Source organism: Salvelinus fontinalis, chromosome 6 (assembly GCF_029448725.1).
Source record: "Salvelinus fontinalis isolate EN_2023a chromosome 6, ASM2944872v1, whole genome shotgun sequence".
Lineage (NCBI taxonomy): Eukaryota > Metazoa > Chordata > Actinopteri > Salmoniformes > Salmonidae > Salvelinus > Salvelinus fontinalis.
In genome coordinates, this window is record NC_074670.1 from 22,985,779 (window position 1) to 22,994,405 (window position 8,627).

The following is an 8,627-nucleotide window of genomic DNA, read 5'->3' on the forward strand; positions in this document are numbered from 1 at the left end:
ATGCACCTGTGAAACGGTCGTTAAGACACTAACAGCTTACAGACAGTAGGCAATTAAGGTCACAGTTATGAAAACTTAGGACACTAAAGAGGCCTTTCTACTGACTCACCAAAAGAAAGATGCCCAGGGTCCCTGATCATCTGTGTGAATGTGCCTTAGGCATGCTGCAAGGAGGCATGAGGACTGCAGATGTGGCCAGGGCAATAAATGACAATGTCTGTACTGTGAGACGCTTAAGACAGCACTACAGGGAGACAGGATGGACAGCTGATCGTCCTCGCAGTGGCAGACCACATGTAACAACACCTGCACAGGATCGGTACATCCGAACATCACACCTGCGGGACAGGTACAAGATGGCAACAACTGCCTGAGTTACACCAGGAACGCACAATCCCTCCATCAGTGCTCAGACTGTCCGCAATAGGCTGAGAGAGGCTGGACTGAGGGCTTGTTGGCCTGTTGTAAGGCAAGTCCTCACCAGACATCGCCGGCAACAATGTCGCCAATGGTCACAAACCCACCGTCGCTGGACCAGACAGGACTGGCAAAAAGTGCTCTTCCCTTACGAGTCGCGGTTTTGTCTCACCAGGGGTGATGGTCGGATTCGCGTTTATCGTCAAAGGAATGAGCATTACACAGAGGCCTGTGTAATGTGTCACAGCATCATCGGACTGAGCTTGTTGTCATTGCAGGCAATCTCAACGCTGTGCGTTACAGGGAAGACATTCTCCTCCCTCATGTGGTACTCTTCCTGCAGGATCCTCCTGACATGACCCTCCAGCATGACAATGCCACCAACCATACAGCTCATTCTGTGCGTGATTTCCTGCAAGACTGGAATGTCAGTGTTCTGCCATGGCCAGCGAAGAGCCCGGATCTCAATCCCATTGAGCACGTCTGGGACCTGTTGGATCGGAGGGTGAGTGCTAGGGCCATTCCCCCCAGAAATGTCCAGGAACTTGCAGGTGCCTTGGTGGAAAAGTGGGGTAACATCTCCAAGCAAGAACTGGCAAATCTGGTGCAGTCCATGAGGAGGAGATGCACTGCAGTACTTAATGCAGGTGGTGGCCACACCAGATACTGACTTACTTTTGATTTTGACCCCCCACCCCTTTGTTCAGGGACACATTATTCCATTTGTTAGTCACATGCCTGTGGAACTTGTTCAGTTTATGTCTCAGTTGTTGAATTTTGTTATGTTCATACAAATATTTACACATGTTAAGTTTGCTGAAAATAAATGCAGTTGACAGTGAGAGGATGTTTCTTTTTTTGCTTAGTTTGAGTTATCTAGAAAAGGTACTTTCCTGAAGAAAAGTTGTGGACTTGCATCAGCTGAATAAAAATATTTGTAGCCTACCATAGCCATTTGCTCTTTGATATATTAAATCAGTGAATTATTTTAAAAAGGCATAACATGTATTTTGTATGTTATACTGTACATCAAGGGTGGTCAAAGATCCTCCAGGAGAGCTAGTGGGTGTGCAGGCTTTTATTCCAGTCCCCATTTAACAAATCACATTTTGGAAAATAGCTGCTCAGCCGGGTCTTGATAAACTGTCTCTGATGTGTTTGAACAGGGCTTGATCAAATGCCTGCACATCCAGTATCTCTACAGATTGAGGGTTGACCACATGTTTTTTATTCAGTTGCCTACCTGGTATTTTACTTTGTGGGGGTCAAGTGCCTTGCACAACTACAGGAGATTGTAGATGGGATCAGAGAGCAGCCTCCCGGTGTCAATACAACATTACACTTAATTTGTTATACATTATGTACATAGAAACACTGCTAATGGTTGGTCATGGAAAAGTCATGAAATTCCATCTGTCAAAATGTGTATGAACCACCGGAGGCTGCTGAGGTGAGGACGGCTTATAAAAATGACCGGAACGGAGCAAATGGAAGGTATCAAACATGGAACCCATGTGTTTGATGTATTTGATGCCATTCCGCTCCAGCCATTAACACGAGCCTGTCCTCCCCAATTACGGTGCCTCCTGGGTATGAACCCTGTTACTACTATACCATAAATCACTCAGGGATCTTGTTTTGAACGGGCTGGGTTGGCACCTTCCTGTAATAAAGATGGAATACTACTACCCTGTCTGTTGGTGAACTGTGACCTTTGAACTGAGACAGATAAATAAACCCATGACCTGAGAGGCTGAGCTCTCAGTGCTGGTGGTAAGGTGGAAGCCAAGTGTCTAGGGCTAGGGCTTGTTAGGGGGGTAGGGGATAGGTTTTGTTTCTGGACAGGTCCTGTCAGCGTGTTGGGCTGAAATAACATTACTCTGGAGCCCTGAGTGGCATTTTGAGGGCATCATCAGTCCACTAACCAACCTCTAGTCCAGTAGGAAAGCTGTTGTTAATCTGTTTCCAAGGTGACAGGGTTATGCTTGTTTATTTTATCTTTTTTAAAGATGTGTTGATTTGCACTAATGGTAGTAGAATCCATATAAAAAGCCCAGTTTTAAAACATTCACCTGATACATCATTACATTCTAGTGTTTACACAGCGGAAGTACAACAGGAAATTCACTCCAGGGAGCGAGAGATTTCACTGGTTCTGAGTATGATGCCTGTCAACCCAGTAAAAGACACACACATTTACTAGAGATATGAACCCATTGAGATATGATTTCTAGTCCCCGAGCAGATTAAATGTCATCTGTATTGAAGTCACTTGAAGTTTTAATGAGACACTTGAAGACTTAGGAAAACTCCTCAGATTGAAGTGTTTCTTTATCCTCTGTAAGGAAGGTAAGTGATAATAAACTGCAGTCAGTGAACTGTGTTTTAAAATGAGTTGTGTTGTTTAAATAGGTTGCCCACGAACAGGCCTTTAAACTGATAAAGAGCAAAAACAATAACAGCAACAGGTCTCTATTTTACAGCAGGGCTATTTTGGATGGAAGGAGGAAGGTGATGAGCACTTATTTATGTGATACAGATGGTGGCAAAAAATACAGCCCTGGTTGGTAGGTTGGTTGGTTGGTATACCCAGACTAAAGAGGACTTGTTTAGATGAGTGAGGCACTCTCAGGCAGCCCAGGCCCAGACCAAATAACAGGGCGCCCCCACCTTTTACCCCACTGCAGTTAGTCAGCAGCTTTCTGTGTTTTCCGACCACAGTTTACATGTGGCTGGGTCATTTTTCATCTCCAAAGCCTGCGTAGCGACCATTTATATACTTTACTCCTCAGCCTGTTTATCAACGGGGTTCAGCTGCGCCCATAATTCCCCCCAATTTCCCCAGAGGAAAAAGGGCAAAAACATGATCACACGATCACCAGTTGCATCGTTTGTGGTGCATATCGTTTAGATTACCCAACATGCCTTGGCCCATCAGGGGAAACTCTACCCTACCACACGACACACAGACCTCCCATCTTCCCTCTATCCCCCCAAACTCCTCCTCACCCCCTCATCGCGTGTAAACAAACAATTCCTATGAAGAAACAGAAGAGCTTTTCAGGCTTGTTATTTTTACTGGTCTTTCTATAGAGTGTTGCCACCACGTAGTGAGAAAAGGTTTACTCAGAAACTTCCAGTGTGTGGCTGGAGACTATAATTAGGAGGGGGTTCCTTCTTTCTTCGGACATGTGGTGTACACACACACTCTCGCTCTCACTCTCTCTCGCTCTCTCTAATGCTGTCCAGACACAAGTAGATACAGGGTTGTTCCACCTCAAAAAGCAAAAGAAAGAGGATTTTGACACCCACCATCTCAGATTGTTCTGAAATCGTTTCTGTTAGAAAGATTAGCATTCCTGAAACATTATTTTGTTGAAATATAATTTTTAATTAAGCTGATTGATTGCACCCAAATTTGCCATTTTAATTTATAGGGTTTATATAATATTCAATAAATATAGTACCTAACATCCGATTTGGACCATCCAATTTTTCTAACAATGAGTTAGACATGAGGAATCCAAAGGAATGGTCAAAAGCCCCCCATGGACCTCCCAGAACCCACAGATCCCCCAGAACCCACGGACCCCCCAGAACCCACACCAATCTGACCCCAACAACGGAGGTGGGATTTCACCCTGCCTTTCAAAGCTAATTCGTAAAAAAACAAATAACTTCACAGATCTTCATTGTAAAGGGTTTAAACACTGTTTCCCATGCTTGTTCAATGAACCATAAACAATGAATGAACATGCACCTCTGGAACGGTCGTTAAGACACTAACAGCTTACAGACGGTAGGCAATTAAGGTCACAGCTATGAAAACTTAAGACACTAAAGAGGCCTTTCTACTGACTCTGAAAATCACCAAAAGAAAGAAGCCCATGGTCCCTGCTCATCTGCGTGAATATGCCTTAGGCATGCTGCAAGGAGGCATGAGGACTGCAGATGTGGCCATGGCAAAAAATTGCAATGTCCATACTGTGAGACGCCTAAGACAGCGCTACAGGGAGACAGGGCAGACAGCTGATTGTCCTTGCAGTGGCAGACCACATGTAACAACACGTGCACAGGATCGGTACATCCGAACATTACACCTGCGGGACAGGTACAGGATGGCAACAACAACTGCCCGAGTTACATCAGGAATGCACAATCTCTCCATCAGTGCTCAGACTCCGCAATAGGCTGAGAGAGGCTGGACTGAGGGCTTGTTGGCCTGTTGTAAGGCAAGTCCTCACCAGACATCCGGCAACAACGTCGCCTATGGGCACAAACCCACCGTCGCTGGACCAGACAGGACTGGCAAAAAGTGCTCTTCACTGACGAGTCGCGGTTTTGTCTCACCAGGGGTGATGGTCGGATTCGCGTTTCTCGTCGAAGGAGCATTACACAGAGGCCTGTACTCTGGAGCGGGATCGATTTGGAGGTGGAGGGTCTGTCATGGTCTGGGGCGGTGTGTCACAGCATCATCGGACTGAGCTTGTTGTTATTGCAGGCAATCTCAACGCTGTGCGTTACAGGGAAGACATCCTCTTCCCTCATGTGGTACCCTCCTTCAGGCTCATCCTGACATGACTCTCCAGAATGACAATGCCACCAGCCATACTGCTCGTTCTGTGCGTGATTTCCTGCAAGATAGGAATGTCAGTGTTCTGCCATGGCCAGCGAAGAGCCCGGATCTCAATCCCATTGAACATGTCTGGGACCTGTTGGATCGGAGGGTGAGGGCCAGCAAGAACTGGCAAATCTGGTGCAGTCCATGAGGAGGCGATGCACTGCAGTACTTAATGCAGTTGGTGGCCACACCAGAGACTGACTGTTACTTTTGATTTTGACCCCCCCCTTTGTTCAGGGACACATTATTTAATTTATGTTAGTCACATGTCTGTGGAACTTGTTCAGTTGATGTCTCAGTTGTTGAATCTTGTTATGTTCATACAAATATTTACACATGTAAGATTAGCTGAAAATTAACACAGTTGACAGTGAGTGGACGTAACTTTTTTTATTGAGTTTACTGTCAGTTCTCTAAGTGACAAGTAGTATGGTGCTGCGGCATGGAGTATTGTTTCTTTATCCTATGTAATGTATTTTTGTATTTGTATTTATTGAGGATCCCCATTTTCAGTGAATTTGGTTATGTTTTGTTTCTCTGTTCAGAGAAATTAGTAATTGACGCTGTTGAGTTTATGTCCCATTCTACATCCTGATATTACCAAGTTTTGACCACTAGATGGTGCTGTTCCTGGTCTTAGGTGATTTTGTTTTAAAGAGTGCGAAAATGCTAATATTTGTATTATTAACTTGTATTGGATTTGTGCCACAAATGATAAAAGGTTTGCATTTGAAACAGTGGCCAGGTAAACAAACAAAAGTTGCTGTCATACATGATCCATAGACTGCTAACAGGTAATGCAATTTTGTAATTAGGGTGAACTATCCCTTTAAACATGTGTGTGGGGGAATTCTTTAAAAAATAAGCACCTAATAGCAGGAACAGCACCATATAGTAGTCAGAACCTGGTAATATCAGGACGTAGGATGGCTCCCGGCTCTCAATAGGCACAGCGGTCTAAGGCACTGCATCTCAGTGCAAGAGGCGTCACTGCAGTCCCTGGTTCGAATCCAGGCTGCATCACATCCGCCCGTGATTGCGAGTCCCATAGGGTGGCGCACAATTGGCCCAGCGTCGTCCGGGTTTGGCCGGGGTAGGCCATCATTGTAAATAAGAATTTGTTCTTAACTGACCTGCCTAGTTAAATAGAGGTTACATTTTAAAAATAAACCCAACAACTTCAATGACAGGGAAAAAACATCACCAAATTCATTGAGAATACATTACATAGGATGAAGAAACAGTCCTCTGAGCCGCAGCTCCATCCTACCTGTCAAACAGAGAGCTGAAGCTATATACTTATTGTTGGGGTGGGATTGACGTGGGGCGTGGGGGGTCCATGGAGGGTTTTTGACCACTTCTTTGTATTCTTACTCATTGTTAGGAAAAAGTTTGGTCCAAATCTGATGCAATGTTTTAATTAGGGTGAACTATCCATATAAAAATAGGGGGGGAACAATACTATGAGCTGCAGCTCCATAGTACTTGTAATTATTTAATATTAAATTAATCCTATAAATTGAAATGGACCATTTGGGTGCAATCAATTAGTTTAAATTCACAGAGATCAAATTATATTTAAACAAAATTACGTTTCTGGAATGCTTATCTTATGTTTCTAACAACAGAAAATATTTCAGAACAATCTGAGATTGTGGGTGTCATGGCTTGTGGAAATGACATGGAATGACCCTGCAGTGGATTTAGTTGTTTCCTTTCTCTTAGACCAGAAGGGAATTTAGTGTCTTCACTCTTCTTGCATACAGTCATCTTTGTTGTGCACATTGTCTATTGGGAATAGATGATTGTGTTGGTTGTGGTGATTCATTGTCGTTACTGTCTGCCACTCTAAAAGGTCCTCTAAAATGTGATCATTTGCAGGATACTGAGGGATTGTCTATATAACCTGAGGGAGATATTGTTGTAGTGGCAGGAAACACTTAAAGGTCAAAGGTACTACCATTACAAGTCACATACCCTGTGAGACCAGAAAGTCCATGTCCATGCCATTATATCAGTCAAGGCATCTCCTCTGCATCCCGAGCTCCTGGAGGTCTGACTGCTAGCCCGGGGGAGGGGTTGGAAGCTAGCCGCCCCTCCAGGCCCGCTGTTCCAGAACACTGCTTACTCCTGATTACTTTCCCCAGCGTGTGAAAGTGCTCACCAAACTGCTGAGTCAGACCGCGATTAGCATCATTTGCCAGCAAGCAAGAGGAGCAGGAGGTAGAAAATAAGGAGTGTCACCGCCCCCCCCCCCCCCCCCTCCCCCTCCCCAGAGATTTCGGGAGTCCAGGTCTAGGGAGAAGAAGACATTCATCATGGTGATGTCTCCTACCAAGTCAGATAGACTGTCCCACATCTGTTTGTTGTTGACTGATGACGTGTTTTGGGGGAGAGAGGTGTTTTATGTTGTAACACAAGGCATCACGCACTCACAAACACACACACACAGTAACACTATTGTTGTCCGTGTGTATGTATTTGCATTGCGGATGTTGGAATGCGAATGAGTGTGGGTTTGATTGATCATATGTGGTGCAGGTGCAGTGCACTTGTCCCTAGCCAGAGGAGTTAGCAGCGCACACACACCTGCAGGTTCCCCACCCACCCACTTCTACCTTCTGCCCCCAGGTCACCCCAATGCCCGCTCCATGCCACCTCGACCTGGCCTCCCCTCCTCTACCCTCCACTCCTCTGGCAGTCAGCTGTGGAGCCACAAATCACTGCAGGAGACCGTGGCTTGTTTCTATACAGCTGTGTGAAACTAAAACCACTGTAGGCTACTGCCTCAACATCAAGGACAGGCTACAGCTCTCAAACTCTCTGTCTAACCTTTAAAAAGGTCAACAAGTAAAAGAGTGTCTATTCTTTTAAAAATAAACCACTAGGTGACAGCCTTGAGTAAAGGATACACCAACCAACATGTCCTGCTGTATCGTGCCTCGCCCTGGATGGTGGATAGTCTAGATGAGTTGCTTTTGAAAAAAGGCAGATGACCATTGAACACACGCCATGCTGTTAAAGATACACGCCTGGACGTGGAGCAGGTCAGTGACCTGGAAGTACAAGAGGGCACTGACCGCTCTGTCACCAAACTCACACCCCACTCTGCCGCACACCCCTCTTCCCTCAGTTGCTTTTATTCTTATTAAGGCCTACTGTGCATCCCAAATGGCACCCTATTTCCTTTATAGTGTACTAAATAATCAGTTTGTTAACCTGGTTCAACATGAATAATATATAAATACACAACTATTAAAAAGCGAATCACTGCCATTATACAACTGTGGCCCCTGTATATGGAAAATGAGACTGTGGAAAGAGCCTTCAATGGCCTCTGCTCACCCTAGTAAAGACTGCATTCTTGACTGTTTGGTCATTTGCATGCAGTGTGTTAATAGGGTCATCACTTTATTTGACAGGTTTCTACAGAGAAAGTGTAATATACAGAGCAACTGGGAGAAGAACCAGAGTGAAGTGGAGGGTGAGCTCAGCTAGGGAGGGGGTTGGAGAGAGATGATGATAGAGGGGAGAGAAGGGAGAGAGTGATGTAGAAAGACAGAGATTAGGAGAGAAGGTGAGAGATATT